Consider the following 20,202-nt stretch of genomic DNA (forward strand, 5'->3'; position numbering starts at 1 on the left):
TGAGAGAGTCAGACACTGTCACAGTGTGTCTCATAGACAGATAGACAGTGTCACAGTGTCTCAGTGGGAGACAGAGTGTCACAGTGTGTCTCAAAGGGTGTCAGAAAGTTGCACAGTGTTTCAGAGAGAGTCACAGTGACTCAGAGAGTGTCATAGTGTGTCAGAGATGGAGAGTCAGAGAGTGTCTCAGTGTGTCTCAGAGAGAGTCACCTTGTGTCTCAGAGTGAGTCAGAGAGTGTCACACTGTGTCTCAGAGAGAGTCCGCGAGAGTCACAATGTCTCAGAGAGTGTCACATTGTGTCAGAGTGTCACTGTGAGTATCAGAGCGAGAAAGAAAGTTTCACTGTGTGTCAGAGAGTATCAGACAGTGTCACAGTGTGCCTCAAAGAGTGTCAGAGAGAAACAGAGAGAATCACCGTTTATCAAATTGTGTCAGAGAGTGTCACAGACAGTCTCAGAATGTGTCAGAGAGTGTCACAGTGTGTCTCTGCGGGTGTAAGGGAGGGTCAGAGAGTGTCAAGGTGTGTCTCTGAGTGTGTGAAAGAAAGTCAGAGAGCGTCCCAGTTTGTCAGTGAGTGTCACAGTGTCAGAGATTGTCACAGTGTGTCTCAGAGAGAATCAGAGTATTGCAGTGTGTCACAGTCTGTCAGAAGGTGTCACAGTGTGTCTCAGAGAGCGTAAGGGAGTGTCAGAGAGTGCCACAGTGTGTATCTGGGAGTGTGAGAGAAAGTCGGAGAGCGTCCCAGTGTGTCAGAAGGGTTCAAAGTGTCTCAGAGATTGTCAAAGTGTGTCTCAGAGAGAGTCAGAGAGTATCACTGTGTGTCAGTGAGAGTCATAAAGTGTCACAGCGTGTCACAGTCTATCAGAGAATTAGGGTGTAGGTTTGATCGCTGACCTGTATGTTAACCTACACACTAAATCTCAACCTGAGCTACAAACCTTCACAAAACTTGCTATCAAAGAGTGTCACAGTGTGTTTTAGTGAGTGACAGAGAGAGTCAGAGACTGCCACAGTGAGTGTCTGAGAGTGTCTGAGGAAGTCAGTGAGCGTCCCAGTGTGTCAGAGAGTGTCAGTGTGTCAGTGAGAGTGACAGTGTGTCAGAGAGTGTCACAGTGTTTCAGAGAGTGTCACATTGTGTCAGAGTGTCTCCGTGAGTCTCGGAGCGAGACAGAATGTATCACTGTGTCTCAGAGAGAGTCAGAGAGTGTCACAGTGTGTCTCAGCGAGTGTCAGAAAGAAACAGAGAGAATCACAGTTTATCACATTCTGTTAGAGAGTGTCAGAGACTGTCTCAGATTGTGTCAGAGAGTGTCAGAAAGAGTCAGAGAGTGTTACAGTGTGACACAGTCTACCAGAGTGTGTCACAGTGTGTCTCAGGGATAGTCAGAGAGTGTCACAGTGTGTCTCATACAGAGTCAGAGAGTATCACTGTGTGTCCCAGAGAGTGTCATAAAGAGGCACAGTGTGTCACAGTCCATCAGAGAGTGTCACAGTGTGGCACGGTCTGTCAGAAAGTGTCACAGTGTTGCACAGTCTGTCTCAGATAGTGTAAGAGAGAGTGAGAGAGTTGCAGAGAGTGTCGCAAGATGTCTCAGTGAGAGAGAGAGAGCATCCACAGTGTCTCAGCGGGAGACAGAGAGTGTCACAATGTGTCTCAGATAGTGTCAGAGAGAGTGAGAGAGTGGCAGAGAGTGTCACAGTGTCTCAGCTGGATACGAGAGTGTGACAATATGTCTCGATGAGTGTCAGACAGTGTCACAATGTGTCAGAGAGTGTCAGAGTGTGTCAGAAACTGTCACAGTGTGTCAGAGAGTGTCTGAGAAAGTCAGACAGTGTCACAGTTTGTGTCAGAGAGAGACAGAGAGTGTCACAGTGTCTCAGCGGGAGACAGAGCATCACAGTGTGTCTCATAGACTGTCATAAAGTGTCACCATGTCTTAGAGAGTGTCACAGTGACTCAGAGAGTGTCATAGTGTGTCAGAGAGGGTGTCAGAGATTGTTACAGTGTGTCTCAGAGTGTCAGAGACTGGCAGAGTGTGTCAGAGAGAGTGTCAGGGAGTGCCACAGTGTGTCTATGAGAGTGCCATATGACGTCAGAGAGCGTCCTGGTGTGTCAGAGTGACACAGTGTGTCAGAGAGAGAGTCAGTGAGTATCACAGTGTGTCTCAGAGAGAGTTAGCGAGAGTCAAAGTGTCTCAGAGAGTGTCACATTGTATCAAAGAGTGTCACAGTGAGTCTCAAAGCGAGACCGAAAGAATCACTGTGTGTAAGAGAGTGTCAGAGAGAGCCAGAGAAAGTCACAGTGTGTCACAGTCTGTCAGAGAGTGTCACAGTGTGTCATAGCCTGTCTCAGATAGTTTCAGAGAGTGAGGCAGTGGCAGAGAGTGTCACAGGATGTCTCAGAGGTAGAGAGAGCTTCACAGTGTCTCAGCGGGATACGAGAGTATCACAGTGTGTCTCAGAGAGTGTCAGACAGTGTCACAGTGTGTCAGAGAGTGTCTCAGTGTGTCAGAGACTGTCTGAGAGAGTCGGAGAGTGTCACAGTGTGTCTTGGAGAATGTAAGAAAGTGTCACAGTGTGTCAGAGAGTCACAGTGTCTCACAGAGTGTCACAGTGTCTCAGAGAGAGTCACAGTGTGTCAGAGAGAGAGTCGGACAGTGTCACAGTGTGTCTCAGAGAGGGACAGAGAGTGTCACAGTGTCTCAGAGGAGACAGAGTGTCACAGTGTCTCAGAGAGTGTCAGAGGAATTCTGAGAACGTCCCAGTGTGTCTGAGAGTGCCACAGTGTGTCAGAGAGAGAGAGTCAGAGAGTGCCAAAGTGTGTCTCAGAGAGAGTCAGAGTGCATCTCTGCGTGTCTCAGAGTGTCAGAGAGAGCCAGAGAGTGTCACAGTGTGTTACTGTCTGTCAGATAGTGTAACTGTCTGTCTGATAGTCCCGCAGTCTGTCTCAGATAGTATCAGAGAGAGTCAGAGAGTGTCACAGGCTGTCTCAGAGAGAGAAAGAGAACATCACAGTGTCTCAGCGGGAGACAGAGATTGTCACAGTGTGTCTCAGAGAGTATCAGAAAGTGTCACAGTGTCTCAGAGAGAGTCACAGTGTGTCAGAGAGTGTCACAGTGTGTCAGAGACTGTCACAGTGTGTCAGAGAATGCCTGAGAGAGTGGCAGAGAGTTCACGTTCTGTCAAAGACAGTCACAGGTTGTTTCAGAGATTGTCTGAGAGAGTCAGAGAGTGTCACAGTGTGTCTTGGAGAATGTAAGAAAGTGTCACAGTGTGTCAGAGAGTCACAGTGTCTCACAGAGTGTCACAGTGTCTCAGAGAGAGTCACAGTGCGTCAGAGAGAGAGTCAGACAGTGTCACAGTGCGTCTCAGAGAGGGACAGAGAGTGTCACAGTGTCTCAGAGGAGACAGAGTGTCACAGTGTCTCAGAGAGTGTCAGAGGAATTCTGAGAGCGTCCCAGTGTGTCAGAGAGTGCCACAGTGTGTCAGAGAGAGAGGGTCAGAGAGTGCCAAAGTGTGTCTCAGAGAGTCAGAGTGCATCTCTGCGTGTCTCAGAGTGTCAGAGAGAGTCACAGTGTGTTACTGTCTGTCAGATAGTGTCGCAGTCTGTCTGATAGTCTCGCAGTCTGTCTCAGATAGTATCAGAGAGAGTCAGAGAGTGTCACAGTGTGTCTCAGAGAGTATCAGAAAGTGTCACAGTGTATCAGAGAGAGTCACAGTGTGTTAGAGATTGTCACAGTGTGTTAGAGAGTGAGAGACACAGAGAGTGTCACAGTCTGCCGGACAGTGTCACAGTGTGTTTCAGAGAGTGTGTGAGAGAGTCATAGATTGTCGCAGTGTGTCTCGGAGAATGTAAGAAAGTGTCACAGTGTCTCAGAGAGTGTCACAGTGTCTCAGAGAGTGTCACAGTGTGTTACAGAGAAAGTCAGAGAGTGTCACAGTGTGTCTCAGAGAGTGTCACAGTGTGTCTCAGAGAGTGTCAGAAAGAGTCACAGTGTCTCAGATAGTTTCACAGTGACTCAGAGAGTGTCACAGTGTGTTTCAGAGAGAGTCAGTGAGTGTCACAGTGTGTCTCAGAGAGTGTCACAGTGTGTCTCAGAGAGAGTCAGAGAGCATGTCTGTGTGTCTCAGAGAGTGTCAGAGAGAGCCAGAGAACGTCACAGTGTGTCACAGTCTGTCAGACAGTATAACAGACTGTCTCAGGTAGTGTCAGATAGAGTCAGAGTGTCAGAGAGTGTCACAGGGTTCCACACACAGAGAGAGGGAGGGACAGCGAGCGTCACAGTGGCTTAGCAGGAGACAGAGAGTGTTACAGTGTGTCTCAGAGAGTGCTAGACAGTGTCACAGTGTCTCAGAGAGAGTAACAGTGTCTCAGTGAATGTAAGGGACTGTTAGAGTGTGTCTGAGTGAGGCTCAGATCGAGAGAGAGAGTATCACTGTGTGTCACAGAGAGTGTGACAGTATGTCTCATAGGGTGTCAGAGAGAGTCGGAGAGTGTCACAGTGTGTCTCAGAGTGAGAGAGACGGAGAGTATCACTATGTGTCTGAGAGAGTGTCAGAAATTGTCGCATTGTCTCAGAGACAGTCACAGTGTCTGAGAGAGTGTCAGTGTCCTAGAGAGCGTCACAGCGTGCCAAAGAGAGAGTCACAGAATGTCACAGTGTGTCTTAGAGAGTGTCATAGTGTGTCTGAGAGAGAGTCAGACTTTGTCACAGTTAGTGTCAGAGTGTGTCTAAGAGAGAGTGGCAGGGTGTCACAGTGTGTCCCAGGGAATGTCACAGTCTGTCTCAGAGTGTGCCAGAAGGAGTCACAAAGTGCCACAGTGAGTCTCAGACAGTTTCATATTGTCTCAGAGAGTGTCACAGTATGTCAGAGAGAGAGTCAGAGAGTGTCACCGTGTGTCTCAGAGAGTGGTACAGTATATCTCAGCGAGAGTCAGGGAGTGTCACTGTGTGTCTCAGAGAGTGTTGCAGTGTGTCTCAGAGACAGTCAGAGAGTATCACCATGTCTGTCAGAGAGAGTCAGACAGTGTCACAGTATGTCTCAGAGAGAGTCAGAGAGTATCGCTGTGTGTCACTGTGACATTCAGAGAAAGCCAGAGAGCTTCCCAGTGTGCCAGAGAGTGTCACAGTGTGTCAGAGAGAGACTTAGACAGTGTCCGAGTGTGTCTCAGACAGAGTCAGAGAACGTCAGAGAGCGTCCCAGTGTTTCAGATCGTGTCATAGTGTGTCAGAGAGTGACACAGTGTGTCTCAGAGAGAGTCAGCGTGCATCCTTTGTGTCTCAGAGAGTGTCAGAGAGAGTCAGCGAGTGTCACAGTCTGTCAGAGACTGTCAGAATGTCACAGTCTGTCTCAGATAGCGTCGGAGAGAGTCGGTGTCAGAGAGTGTCATAGGATGTCTCAGTGAGAGAAAGAGAGACAGAGGGCGTCACGGTGTCTCAGCGGGAGGCAGAGAGTGGCACAGTGCGTCTCAGTGAGTGTCTGAAAGTGCCACACCGTGTCAGAGAGTGTCACAGTGTGTTAGAGAGTGTCATAGTGTGTTTCAGAGAGTGTCTGAGAAAGTCAGACAGTGTCACAGTGTGTCTCAGAGTGAGACAGACAGACAGAGAGGGTAACAGTGTGTCTCAGAGAGTATAAGAAAGAGTCACAGTGTCTCAGCGAGAGTCACAGTGTCTCAGAGAGTGTCACAGTGCGTCAGAGAGAGTCGGAGAGAGTCAGAGAATGACACACTGAAACTCAGAGAGAGTCAGTGAGTGTCACAATGTGGCTCAGAGAGAGTCAGAGAGTGTCAGTGTGTCACAGCGAGAGTCAGAGAGCATGCCTGCATGTCTCAGAGAGAGCCAGAGAATGTGACAGTGTGTCATAGTCTATCAGACAGTGTCACAGTCTGTCTCAGATAGTGTCAGAGAGAGTCAGAGTGTCAGACAGTGTCAAGGGTGTCTCAGATAGAGAGAGAGAGAGAGAGGGAGAAAGAGAACGTCACATTGTCTCAGCGGGAGAAAGAGAGTGTTACAGTGTGCCTCAGAGAGTGTTAGATAGTGTCACAGTGTGTCAGAGAGTGTCACTGTGTGTCTGAAATTGTCACAGTGTGTTTCGGAGAGTGTCTGAGCGAGTCAGAGAGTGTCACAGTCTATCAGAGAGTGTCACAGTGTGTTTCAGAGTGTGTCTGAGAGAGTCAGAGTGTCACAGTATGTGTTTTAGAGAGAGAGAGAGAGAGAGAGAGAGTCACGGTATGTTTCCGAGAGTGTCCGAAAGTCTCACAGTGTCTCAGAGAGTGCCACAGTGTGTTTCAGAGTGTGTCTGAGAGAGTCAGAGTGTCACAGTATGTGTTTTAGAGTGAAAGAGAGAGAGAGATCGAGAGTGTCACTGTATGTCTCAGAATGTGTCCGAAAATGTCACAGTGTCTCAGAGAGAGCCACAGTGTCTCAGAGAGTGTCACAGTGTCTCAGTGAGTGTAAGGGAGTGTCAGAAAGTGCCACAGTGAGTCTCCGATCGAGGCAGAGAGTATCACTGTGTGTCTCAGAGAGAGTCAGAGAGTGTCACAGTGTGTCTCAGACAGAGTCAGAGAGTATCACTGTGTGTCAGACAGTGTCATAAAATGGCACAGTGTGTCAGAGTCTATCGGCGAGTGTCACAGTGTGTCACGGTCTGTCAGAGAGTGTCATAGTGTATCTTAGAGGGTGTAAGGGAGTGTCAGAGAGTGCCACAGTGTGTCTTTGAGTGTGTGAAAGAAAGTCAGAGAGCGTCCCAGTTTGTCAGTGAGTGTCACAGTGTGTCAGAGACTGTCACAGTGCGTCTCAGAGAGAATCAGAGTGCATCTCTGTGTGTCTCAGAGAGGGTCACTGTGTGTCTCAGAGAGAGTCAGAGAGCATGTCTGTGTGTCTGAGAGAGACTCGGAGAGAGCCAGAGAAAGTCACAGTGTGTCCATGTCTGTCAGACAGTGTCACAGTCTGTCTCAGACAGTGCCAGAGAGTATCACAGTGTGTCTCAGAGAGTGTCACGGTGTGTCTCAGAGAGAGTCAGGGAGGATAGAATTTGTCTCTCAGAGTACCAGAGAGTTTTATAAAGTGTATCAGAGAAGGTCGCAGTCTGTCAGACAGTGTTACAGTGTGTCTCAGAGAGTGAGGTGTGTCATACTGAGTCTCAACGAGTGCCAGAGAAGGTCAGAGTGTGTGACAGTGTGCCTCAGAGAGTGACAGAGAGAGTCAGGAGTGTCACAGTGAATCAGAGAAGGAAAGAGTGTCACAGTGTCTCTGAGAGTGTCACAGTGTGTCAGAGAATGTCACAGTGTTTCTCGGAGAGTGACAGAGACAGTCAGAAAGTGTCACAGGGATCTCAGAGAGTGTCAGAGTCAAAATGTGTCACAGTGTGTCACAGTCTGTCAGAAGTGTCACAGTGTGTTTCAGAGTGTGTCAGAGAGTGCCATATTGTGTTTCAGAGAGTGTCAGAGAGGGTCAGAGTATGTCTCAGTGCATCTCAGAGAGTGTCACAGTGTATCAGAGAGTGTCACAGTGTCTCACAGTCGGTTAGAGAGTGTCACAGTGTGTCACAGTCTGCCAGAGAGAGTAAGGGATTGTCAGAGAGAGTCAGAGAGTGTCACAGGGTGTTTCAGCGAGTGTCAGAGAGTGCCAGAGAGTCAGAGAGAGAGTCACAATCTGTCAGAGAGTGTTAGAGTGTGTTTTAGAGAGTGTCTGAGAGAGTCAGAGAGTGTCACAGTCTGTCTCAGAGAGTGTCAAAGAGGGTGAGAGTGTCTCACAGTGTGTCTCAGAGAGTATCACAGTGTGTCAACGTCGGTCCGAGAGTGTCACAGTGTGTCTCAGTGTCTCACAGTCGGTCAGAGAGTGTCAGAGAATGCCAGTGAATGTCGCAGTGTGACACAGTCTGTCAGACACGCTGTGACATTCTCTGACTCTCTCAGACACTCTCTAAAACACACTCTAACGCTCTCTGACAGACTTTACACCCTCTGACTCTCTCAGACACTCTGACTCACTGTGACAACCTCTGACACACTGTGGCACTCTCCCACTCTTTCTGAGACACACTGTGACACACTCTGTCTCCCGCTGAGACACTGGTTAATAAGTTTAGTTTAGATTACTTACAGTGTGAAAACAGGCCCTTTGGCCCAACCAGTCCACACCGACCCGCCGAAGCGCAACCCACCCATTCCCCTACATTTACCCGTTTACCTAACACTACGGGTAATTTAGCATGGCCAATTCAGCTGACCTGCATGTCTTTGGACTGTGGGAGGAAACCGGAACACCCGGAGGAAACCCACGCGGACACAGGGAGAACGTGCAAACTCCACACAGTCAGTCGCTGTGACGCTCTCTCTCTCTCTCTCTCTCTCTGAGACACCCTGTGACACTCTCCAACTCTCCCTCTGACAAACTCTGACAATCTCTGACACACTGGGACGCTCCCTGTCTTTCTCTGACACTCTCAGAAACACACTGCGGCACTCTCTGACTCTCTCTGACACTCCCTTACAGTCTGAGACACACTTTGACACTCTCTGACAGACTGTGACACACTGTAACATTCTCCGACTCTCTCGGAGACACACTGTGACACTCTCTGACTGTCTATGACACTCTCTGACACTCAGAGAGTGTCACAGTGTATCTCAGTGTCTCACTGTCAGTCAGCGAGTGTCAGAGAGAGTCAGAGAGTGCCACAGTGTGTCTCAGAGAGTGCCAGAGAATGTCAGAGATTGTCAGAGTGTGTTACAGTCTGTCAGAGAGTTTCATAGTGTGCCTCAGAGAGTGTCAGAGAGCGTCAGAGAGTTGCAGACAGTGTAAGTGAGTGTCGCAGTGTGTCACAGTTTGTCAGTGTGTCACTCTCGGTCCGAGAGTGTCATAGTGTGTCTCTGTGTCTCACAACTGGTCAGGGAGAGATAGAGAGTGCCACAGTGTGTCTCAGACTGTGTCAGAGAAAGTCAGAGAGTGTCACAATTTGTCTCAGGCAGTGTCAAAGAGAGTCCGAGAGTGTCACATCATGTCTCAGCGATTGTCAGAGAGTGTCGCAGTGTGTCTCAGAGAGAATCAGAGAGTGTTACAGTGTGTTACAGTCTGTTCGAGTGTTTCAAAGTGTGTCTCAGAGTCTAAGGGAGTGTCAGAGAGAGTCAGAGAGTGCCATAGTGTGTTTCTGAGAGTGTCAGAGAAAGACAGGGAGCGTCCCAGTGTCAGAGAGAGTCATAATGTGACACTGTCAGTCTCTCTCTGAAACACACTCTAACACTCTGACAGACTGTGACACTCTCTGACTCACCCAGACACTCTCTGACTCACTGTGCCAAGCTCTGACACACTGTGACACTCTCTGACACACTGTGACACTTTCTGACACTTTCTGAGACATACCGTGGCACTCTCTGTCTCCCGTTGAGACACTATGATGGTCTCTGTCTCTCTCTCTCTCTTAGACACCCTGTAACACTCTCTGACTCGCTCTGACACTATCTCAGACAGAGTGTGACACTCTCTGACAGACTGTGACACACCATGACACTTTCTGGCCCTCTTTGACACTCTCTGACATTCTCTGAGACACACTGTGATACTCTCTGAATCTCCCTCTGACACACTCTGACAACCTCTGACACACTGTGACACTCTCTGACACTCTGGGACGCTCCCTGTCTTTCTCTGACACTCACAGAGACACACTGTGGAACTCTCTGACTCTCTCTGACCCTCTCTGAAACACACTGTGACACTCTCCAACTCTCTCTTACACTCCCTTAGACTCTGAGACACACTTTGAAACACTCGAACAGACTGTGACACACTGTAACACTCTCTGACTCTCTCTGAGACACACTGTGTCACTCTCTGACACAATCTGAGACAGTCTTTGACACTCTCTGACAGACTGTGATAAACTGTAACTCTCTCTGATTCTCTCTGACACTCTCTGAGACACACTATGACACTCTCTGTATCTCGCTGAGATACTGTGTCACTCTATGTTTCTCTCGGATTCACTGTGACACTCTCTGAGACACACCGTGAAACATGTTAACACTCTTTGACACTCTGAGACACACTCTGACAGACTGCGTCACTCTCTGACTCTTTTTGACACTGTTTGAGACACACTGTGACACTCTCTGAGATATACTGTGCCATTCTCTGACAATCTGTGACACGCATTAATACTCTCTGGCACTCTCTGAGTCACTCATTGATACTCTCTAACTCTCGGTGAGACACACAGTGATACTATCTGACTCTCTTTGAGACACACTGTGACACTCTCTGACACGCTGTCACACTCTCTGACACTCTGAGACACACTGTGTCAATCTCTGACACACTGTGACACTCACTGACTCTTTATGACACACTATGAGAAACACTGCCACACTCTCTGACTATCTCTGAGACACACTGTGACACTCTATGACTCTCTCTGTCACTCTCTGACACTATCTGAGACAGACTGTGACACTCTCTGACAGACAGTGATACACTGTGACAATTTCGGACACTCTCTGACACACTCTAAGACACACTGTGACACTGAGGCACACAGTGATACTCTCTGACTCTCTCACAGACAAGCTGTGCCACACTCTGACTCTATCTCTGACACACTGTGACACTCCCTAAGGCACTGTGACACTCTCTGTCTGTCTCACTCTGAGACACTGTGTGCCACTCTCTGTCTCTTGCTGAGATACTGTGACACTCACTGAGATACACCGTGAAACACTCTGACGCTCTCTGACACTCTCTGAAACACACTCTGACACTCTCTGACAGACCGTGACACACTCTGACACTCTCTGACTCTCGCTGACACTGTCTGAGACACACTGTGACAGTCTCTGAATCTCTCTGACACTGTCTGAGACACACTGTGACACTCTCTGAACTTGTCTGAGACACACTGTGATACTCTGAATTTCTCTGACATTCTCCGACCGACTATGAGACGCTGAGACACAATGACACTCTCTGACATTCCCTGAGACACACTGTGACACTCTCTGACAGACTGTGACACACTGCAACACTCTGACAATCTCTGAAATACACTGTGACACTCTTTGAGACACACTGTGACATACTGCGACAGTCTCTGAGACACACTGCGACACTCTCTGACACTCTTTGAAACTCACTGTGGCTCTCTCTGACAGACTGTGGCACACTGCAACATTCTGACAATCTCTGAGACACAATGTGACACTCTCTGACTCTCTCAGACACTCTTTGAAACACACCGTGACACTCTCTGACTCGCTCAGATACTCTCTGAAACACACTGTGACAGTCTCTGACTCTCTCAGACACTCTTTGAAACACACCGTGACACTCTCTGACAGGATGTGACACTCTCTGACTCTCTCCGACACTCGCTGAGGCACACTGTGACACTCTGTCTCCCGCTGAGACACTGTGACGCTTTCTGAATCTCTCTCTCTCTCTGAGACAACCTCTGACACTCCCTGCCTCGCTCTGACACTCTCTGAGACACACAGAGATGCTCTCTGACTCTCTCTGAGTCACACTGTGACACTCTCTGACTCTCTCTGACACACGGTGACACTTTCCGACACACTGGGATGCTCTCAGACTTATTAGGACACTCTCAGAGACACACTGTGGCACTCTCTGACTCTCTCTGACACTCTCTGAAACACACTGTGACACTGTCTAACTCTGACACGCCCTTACACTCTCTGAGAGGCCCTGGGACACTCTCTGACAGACTGTGACACGTTGTAACACTCTCTGGCTCTCTCTGAGACACACTGACACTCTCTGACACTATCTGACACAGTCTGTGACACTCTCTGACAGACTATGATAAACTGTGACTCTCTCTGTCTCTCTCTGATACTCTCTGAGACACACTGACACTCTCTGACACAATCTGACACAGTCTATGACACTCTCTGACAGACTGTGATAAACTGTGACTCTCTCTGTTACTCTCTGAGGCACACTGTGACACTTTCGGAATCTCTGAGACACACAGTGATACTTTCTGTCTCGCTCTGAGACACAATGTGACACTCTCTGAGACACTGTGACTCTCTCTGAGACATTGTGACACTCTTTGAGACACTCTGACATTCTCTGACTCTCTCTCTGACGCACTGTGACAATCTCTGACACACTGTGACACTCTCTGACACTCTGAGACACACTGAGACACTTTCTGACTCCCTCTGACACACTGAGACACGGTCCGACAGACTGTGACACTCTCTGACTCAATCTGAAACTCTCTAAGACACTCTGCGATAGTCTTTTACACCCTGTGTCACTCTATGAAACCCTGTGACACTTGCTGACACTCTCTGAGACGCACTGCGACACGTTCTGAGACACACTGTGACACTCTCTGACACTCTCTGAGACACACTGTGACACTCTCGGACGGGCTGTGACACTCTCTGACTCAGGCACTCGCTGACCCACTGTGACAGTCTCTGACACACTGTGACACTCTCTGACACACTGTGACACTGTCCGACACTCTCTGAGACACACTGTGAAACTCTCTGTCTAGCGCTGAGACACTGTGACGCTCGCTGTCTTTCTCTGCCTCTCTCTCAAAGACATCCTGTGACACTCTCTGAAACTCTCTGACTCTCGCTGACACTATCTGAGACAGACTGTGACACACTATGACACTCTCTGACAGACTGTGACACAATGTGACACACTTTGACACTCTCTGGCTCTCTCTGACTCCCTCTGAGACGCACTGTGACACTCTCTGAATCTCTCTATGACAGACTCTCACAATCGCTGACACACTGTGACAATCTCTGACACACTGGGATGCTCTCTGACGTTTTCTGACATTCTCTGAGACACACTATGGCACTATCTGACACTCTCTGAAGCACACTGTGACACTCTCCAACTCTCTCTGACACTTCCTTAGACTCTGAGACACACTTTGTCACTCTCTGACAGATTGTGACAGACTGTAACACTCTCTGACTCTCTCTGAGACAGTCTGTGATACTCTCTGACAGACTGTGATAAACTCTAACTCTCTCTAATTCTCTCTGACACTCTCTGAAACAAACTGTGACACTCTCTGATTCTCTCTGAGAACCGCTGTATAACTCTCTGACACACTTGACGCTCTCTGAGACAGCTGTGACACTCTCTGACTCTCTCAAACACGGCCTGAGAGACACTGTGCCACTCTTGGACACACACTGTGGCATTCTCTGTCTCACTCTGACCGATTGTGAGACACCGAGACACACTTTGATAGCCTATGACAAACTGTGACACACTGTGACACTCTCTGGCTCTCCCTGACACTCTCTGACACTCTCTGAGACACACAGAGATACCCTCTGACTCTCTCTGAGACACACTGTGATACTCTCTGACTCTCCCTCTGACACACTCTGACAATCTCTGACACACTTCACACTCTCTGACACACTGGGACGCTCTCTGTCTTTCTCTGACACTATCAGAGACACTCTGTGGCTGTCTCGGACTCTCTCTCACACTCTCTGAAACACACTGTGACACTCTCCAACTCTTTCTGACACTCCCTTAGACTCTGAGACACACCTTGACACTCTCTGACAGACGGTGACACACTGTAACACTCTCTGACTCTCTCTGAGACACACTATGACACTCTCTAAATCTCTCTCTGACACACTCTGACAATCGCTGATCCACTGTGGCACTCTCTGACACACTGAGATGCTCTCTGATTCTCTCTGACACTCTCCGAGACACACTGTTGCAGTCTCTGACTCTCTCTGACACTCTCTGAGACACACTGTGACTCTCCCTGACACACTGTGACAGTCTCTGACACCCTGTGACACTCTCTGAAACAATGTGACACTTACTGACACTCTCTGAGACACACTGTGACATGCTCTGAGACACACTGTGACACGCCTGAAAGACTGTGACAGACTGTGACACTCTCCGACTCTCTCTGGCACTCTACGAGAAACACAGCCACATTCTCTGACTCTCTCTGACACTCTCTGAGACACATTTTGAAACTCTCTGACACTATCTGAGATGAACTGTGACACTCTCTGATTGACGGTGATATACTGTGACACTCACTGACACACTCTGAAACACACTGTGACACTCTCTGAGACACATAGTGATACTATTTGACTCGCTCTGAGACACGCTGTGACACTCTCCGACTCACTCTGACACTCTCTGAGACTCTCTCCGACACTGTCCGTCTCTTGCTTAGACACTGTGTCACTCTATGTCTCTCTCGGAGTCACTCTGACACTCTCTGAGATAGAATGAGACCCTCTCTGAGACACACCGTGACACTTCGACACTCTCTGAAACTCTGAGACACGCTCTGATAGACTGTGACTCTCTCTGACACTCTCTGAGACACACTGTGACACGTTCTGACTCCCTCTGACACTCTCAGACATGCTCTGACAGACTGTGACACTCTCTGACTCTCTCTGATACTCTCTGAGACACAGTGTGATACTCTCTGAGACACAGTGTGACACTCTCTGATTCTCTCTGAGAAACGCTGTGACACTGTCTGACACATTCTGACACTCTGAGACTCTCTCTGACACTCACTGTCTCTCGCTGAGACACTGTGTGACTCTATGTTTCTCTCGGAGTCACTGTGGCACTCTCTGAGACACACTGTGAAACACTTTGACACTCTCTGACACTCCGATACACAGTCTGACAGACTATAACACTCTCTGACTCTTTTTGACACTGTCTGAGACACACTGAGACACTCTCTGAGATATACTGTGTCACTCTCTGATACTCTGAGACATGCACTGATATTCTCTGAAACTCTCTGAGACACACAGTGATACTCTCTAACTCTCTCTGAGACACACAATGATACTCTCTGAGTCTCTTTGAGACACACTGCGACACTCTCTGACTCTCTCTATGACACACTGTGATAATCACTGACACACTGTGACTCTGAACCACACTGTGACATTCTCCAACTCTTTCTGACACACTATGAGAAACAGCCACACTCTCTGACTCTCTCTGAGACACACTGTGACACTCCGACTCTTTCTGACACTCTCTGAGACACACTGCGACACTCTCTGACTCTCTCTGTCACTCTCTAACACTATCTGAGACAGCCTGTGACACTCTCTGACAGATGGTGATGCACTCTGACACTTTTGGACACTCTCTGACACACTCTCAGACACAGTGTGACACTGCCTGTGACACATTCTGACTCTCTCTGACACTGTCTGAGACACACTGTGACACTCTCTGAATCTCTCTGACTCTATCTCCGACACACTGTAACCCTCTTTGAGACACTGCGACACTCTCTGTTTGTCTCACTCTGAGACACTGTGTGCCACTCTCTGTCTCTCGCTGAGATACTGTGACACTCTCTGAGACAGACTGTGACACTCTCTGTGACACACCATGAAACATTCTGACGCTCTCTGACACTCTCTGAAATACACTGTGACACTCTCTGACACTGTCTGAGACACACTGTGACATTCTCTGAATCTCTCAGACCGACTGTGAGACGCTGAGACACACTGACACTCTCACACATTCTCTGAGACACACTGTGACGCTCTCTGAATCTGTCTGACACTGTCTGGTCGACTGTGAGACGCTGAGACACACTGACACTCTCTGACATTCTCTGAGACACACTGCGACACTCTCTGTCAGAATGTGACACACTGCAACACTCTCTGACAATCTCTGAAACACACTGTGACACGCTCTAACTCTCTCTGAGACAAACTGTGACACACTGCGACACACTGCGATACTCTCTGAGACACACTGTGACACTCTGTCTCCCGCTGAGCAACTGTGACGCTCCCTGAATCTCTCTCTCACTCTCTGAGACAACCTGCGACACTCCCTAACTCGCTCTGACACTCTCTGAGAATCACTGTGACATTCTTGGACTCTCTCTCTGACACACTGTGACACTCTCTGACACACTGGGACGCTCTCAGATTTATTTGGACACTCTCAGAGACACCCTGTGGCACTCTCGGCCTCTCTCAGACACTCACTGAAACACACTGTGAAACTCTGACAGAATGTGACACTCTCTCACTCTCTCAGATGCTCTTTGACACACTGTGACACTCTCTGACACACTGTGACACTCCCTGACACACTGTGACACTGTCTGACACTCTCTGAGACACACTGTGTCACGCTCCGTCTCCCGCTGAGACACTGCAATGCCCTCTGTCTCTCTCAGACACTCTCTGAAACACACTATGACACTCCCTGACTCTCTCAGACACTCTCTGAAACAAACTGTGACACTCTCCGACAGAATGTGACACTCTCTCACTCTCTCAGATGCTCTCTGACACACTGTGACACTCTCTGATTCTCTCTGAGACACACAGTGATACTCTCTGTCTCGCTCTGAGACACAATGTGACACTCTCTGACACTCTTTCACTCTCACTGACACTATCTGAGATAGACTGTGACACACCTGACACTCTCTGACAGAATGATACACACTGTGACACTCTCTGGTACTCTCTGAGACACAAGGAGATACTCTCTGACTCTCTCTGAGACACACTGTGACACTCTCTGAATCTCCCTCTGACACACTCTGACAATCTCTAACACACTGTGACATCCTCTGACACACTGGGATGCTCTATGACTTTCGCTGACACACTCAGAGACACACGGTGACACTCTCCAAATCTCTCTGTCACTCACTTAAACTCTGAGACACACTTTGACAATCTCTGACAAACGGTGACACACTCTAACACACTCTGACTCTCTCTGAGACACACCGTGACACTCTCTGACTCTGTCTGACACTCTGACACAATTTGAGACAGTCTGTGACACTCTGACAGACTGTGATAAAATGTGACTCTCTCTGATGCTCCCTGACACTCTGAGACACACTGTGACACTCTCTGATTCTCTCTGAGACACACAGTGATACTCTCTGTCTCGTTCTGAGACACAATGTGACACTCTCTGACACAATGTGACACTCTCTGACTCTCTCTCTGTCAAACTGTGACACTCCCTGACACTCTGAGACACACTGTGACACTTTCTGACTCCCGCTGACTCTCTGAGACACGCTCTGACAGACTGTGACACTCTCTGACTCTTTCTCTGACAACCTGTGACACTCTCCGAAACACTGTGACACTTGCTGACACTCTCTGAGACACACTGTGACACTCTGTGACTCTCTCTGAGACACACAGTGACACTCTCTGACTCTATCTGACGCTCTCTGAGATGCATTGTGACTCTATTCCTCCCTCCATCTCTCTGCCTCCCCCACTCCCGGCCCCTCTCTTGCTCTCTCGGCCCCTCTCTCACTCTCTCGGCCCGACTCTCGCTCTCTCGCCCCCCCCCCCCCCTTCTCTCTCACCTCTCTCTCTCTGTCACCTCTTCTCTCTCTCTCTCTCGCCCATTCTCTCTCACGCCCCCTCTCTCACTCTCTCTTGCCCCCTCTCTCACTCACCCCCTCTCTCTTTCTCTAGCCCCCTCTCTCTCGCCTCCCCCCTCTTGCTCCCTCTCTCTCTCGCTCGCTCCCTCTTCTCTCTCGCCCCCTCTCCATCGTCCCCTCTCTCACTTGCCCACGCTCTTTCTCCCTCGCCCTCTCTCTCGCCCCCCTCTCGACCCCTCTCTCACCCCCTCTCACTCACACACTCGATCTCTCTCTCTCCCGCCCACCTCTCTCTCGCCCCCTCTCTATCTTGCCTCTCTCTCTCTCTCGCCCCCTCTCTCTTGCCCCGTCTCTCTCTCACTCTCACCCCTTCTCTCTCTCTCTCACCCCCCTTCTTTCTCTCGCCCTTTTTCTCTCTCTCGCTCCCTCTCTCTCTCTTGCCCCTCTCTCTCGCCCACTTCTGTCGCCTCTCTCTCTCTCTCACCCCCTCTCTCTCGCCCTTTTTCTCTCTCTCTCACTCCCTCTCTCTCTCGTCCCCTCTCTCTCGCCCACTTCTGTCGCCAACTCACGCTACCCTCTCTGTTGCCCCCTCACCCAACACCTCTCGAGCCCACCCTCTCTCAGCCCCATCTGTTTTCCTATATATCGCCCCCTCTCATGCACCACTCCCATGCACCCCTCTCTCGCCCCTCTCTATTCTTCACTCTCTCAAGTCCACCATCTCTCACCCACCGCACACGCCCCCTCTCGCCCAACCTCTCGCCCTCTCTCTGGTCCCCCTCTCTCTTGTCCCCCTCATTCGCCCTCCCCTCTCTCACCCTTCCCTCTAACGCGCTCCCCAATCTCTCCCCCTACCCCTCTCTCGCCCTCCTCTCTATCTCTCTTGCCCTCCCCTCTGCCTCTCTCACCCTCCCCTCTATCCCTCTCGCCCTCGCCTTTACCTCTCCGCCCTCTCCTCAATCTCTCTCGCCTTCCCCTCTACCTCTCTCGTCCTCCCCTCTTTCTCTCCGCCCTCTTTGTCGCCTTCTCTAATGCATTCCTCTCCTTTTCTCCCTTCCTCTGTCTCTCCTCTCTCTCTTTCTCGCTCACCCTCACTCTCTCTCTCCCCTTTTCTCCCTCCCTGCCTCTCGTTCTGTCTGTCTACCTCAATTTCGATGTCTCGCCCTCTTTTGTCCCCTCGTGCTCTGTCCCTCGCACCAAACTCTCTCTCTCTCGCTCCCTCTCTCTAACTCTTGCCCCACAGCTCCCGTCTCGCCCCTCTCTCTCTTCCCTCCTCTATCCCTCTCTTGCTATCCCGGTCTCTGTTGCCCCCATCTGTCATCCCCTGTCTCTCTCTCTCTCTCGCCCCCTCACTTGCTTGCCCCTCATTCTCTCTCTGCCCTCTCTCTTTTTCTGTCTCTCTCTCTCTCTCTGCTCCCCGATCTCTTTTTCCCCTTTTCCTCTCTCTCCTCATCCGTCTCTCTTTCTCTCTCTCGGTCTTTCCACCCTTCTTGCTCTCGCCCGCTGTCTAGGTCTCTCTCTCTCACTCCATCTCTTTCTCTTTCTTGCCCCTTCCCTCGCACCTCTCTCTCTCACTCTTTCTCTTGCCCACTCGCTCTCATTATCTCCTCCCAGTCTCTCTCTCTCTCTCTCTCTCTCTCTCTCTCTCCCTCACCCTATCTCTCCCTTGGCCCTCTCTCTCTCCTTGCTCCTTCACTGTCTCTCCACCTTCTGTCACTCTCGATACCCCTCCCTTGATATCTCTCTCTCACCACCTCCCTCTATTTCTCTCTGACTGAATCTCTCTCACTCTTGTCCCTCCCTTTCTCTCTCTCTGACTCACCCTGTCTCCCTGGTCCTTCCCTCTCCCTCCGACCCAGAGACTGGGGGGTGATGGTGTTTGGGCGAGGGGAGGGGTTGGTGGTGAGGCTGCGTGTGGCGGACGGTGTGATGTGGGAGGGGAGAATTTGGTAGAGATGGAACTGCGGGAGGGAGACAGAGATGGCACGACAGTGAGGGTAAGGGGAAAGGGAAGAGTGGAGACAGGTGGAGAAACCAGGGATTGGGTGTGTGTGGGGGGCAAGGGGGGAATGTGGGAGCATGAAAGGGAGAGGTTGTGAGAGAGAGAGGGAGAGAATTGAGGAGAAAGAGTAAGGGAGAGGAAGTTGGGTGGTCAGGTTGGAGAGGGGACGAGAGAGGGAGCAAAACCCAGCTCCTGAGCTCAGGGCGCTGTCCCCTCCCCTTACCTGAGGCCCAGGACTTGGGGCTAAGTCTGTCTCTCTCCAGCTCAGCCTCTTCAACACATAGACACCCAACAACATCGTTCACTCTGCTGCTCGACACGCTTTAATGAACATTTTTATTGTTTACAAATGGAAGTGATGGATAGAGTAAGTGGGATGGTGCCTTTACTCACTGGCCTCTGAGTTGTGAGAAACATTGAAATGTGTCCCTGTCACTCCCCTGTGGGATAAGGAAGATCAAACCAGCGCTACTCTCAGTCTGTTACCATTGCGTCAGGCTGCTCCATTGCTAAAACACTGAAGTGAAATGAGAAAATCCCGGATGGATTGATTAATGATGGAATTTGATTGATGGATGGATTTGGGTGAAGGGATATTTCAGCACATTCTTCAGCTGCTGCCTGAACTTAGTCTGGGTCACGGCATAAATCGCGGTGTTTGTGCAGCAACTGAGGAGCTGCAACATGAAGCCCAATTCCCGGACAAAGATATCGAGATGCAAACGGGTATGCACAATCCAATTCAACCGGTACCATATAGAAAACAGCATTAACGTTG

Source organism: Chiloscyllium punctatum, chromosome 22 (assembly GCF_047496795.1).
Source record: "Chiloscyllium punctatum isolate Juve2018m chromosome 22, sChiPun1.3, whole genome shotgun sequence".
In the NCBI taxonomy this organism is placed as follows: domain Eukaryota; kingdom Metazoa; phylum Chordata; class Chondrichthyes; order Orectolobiformes; family Hemiscylliidae; genus Chiloscyllium; species Chiloscyllium punctatum.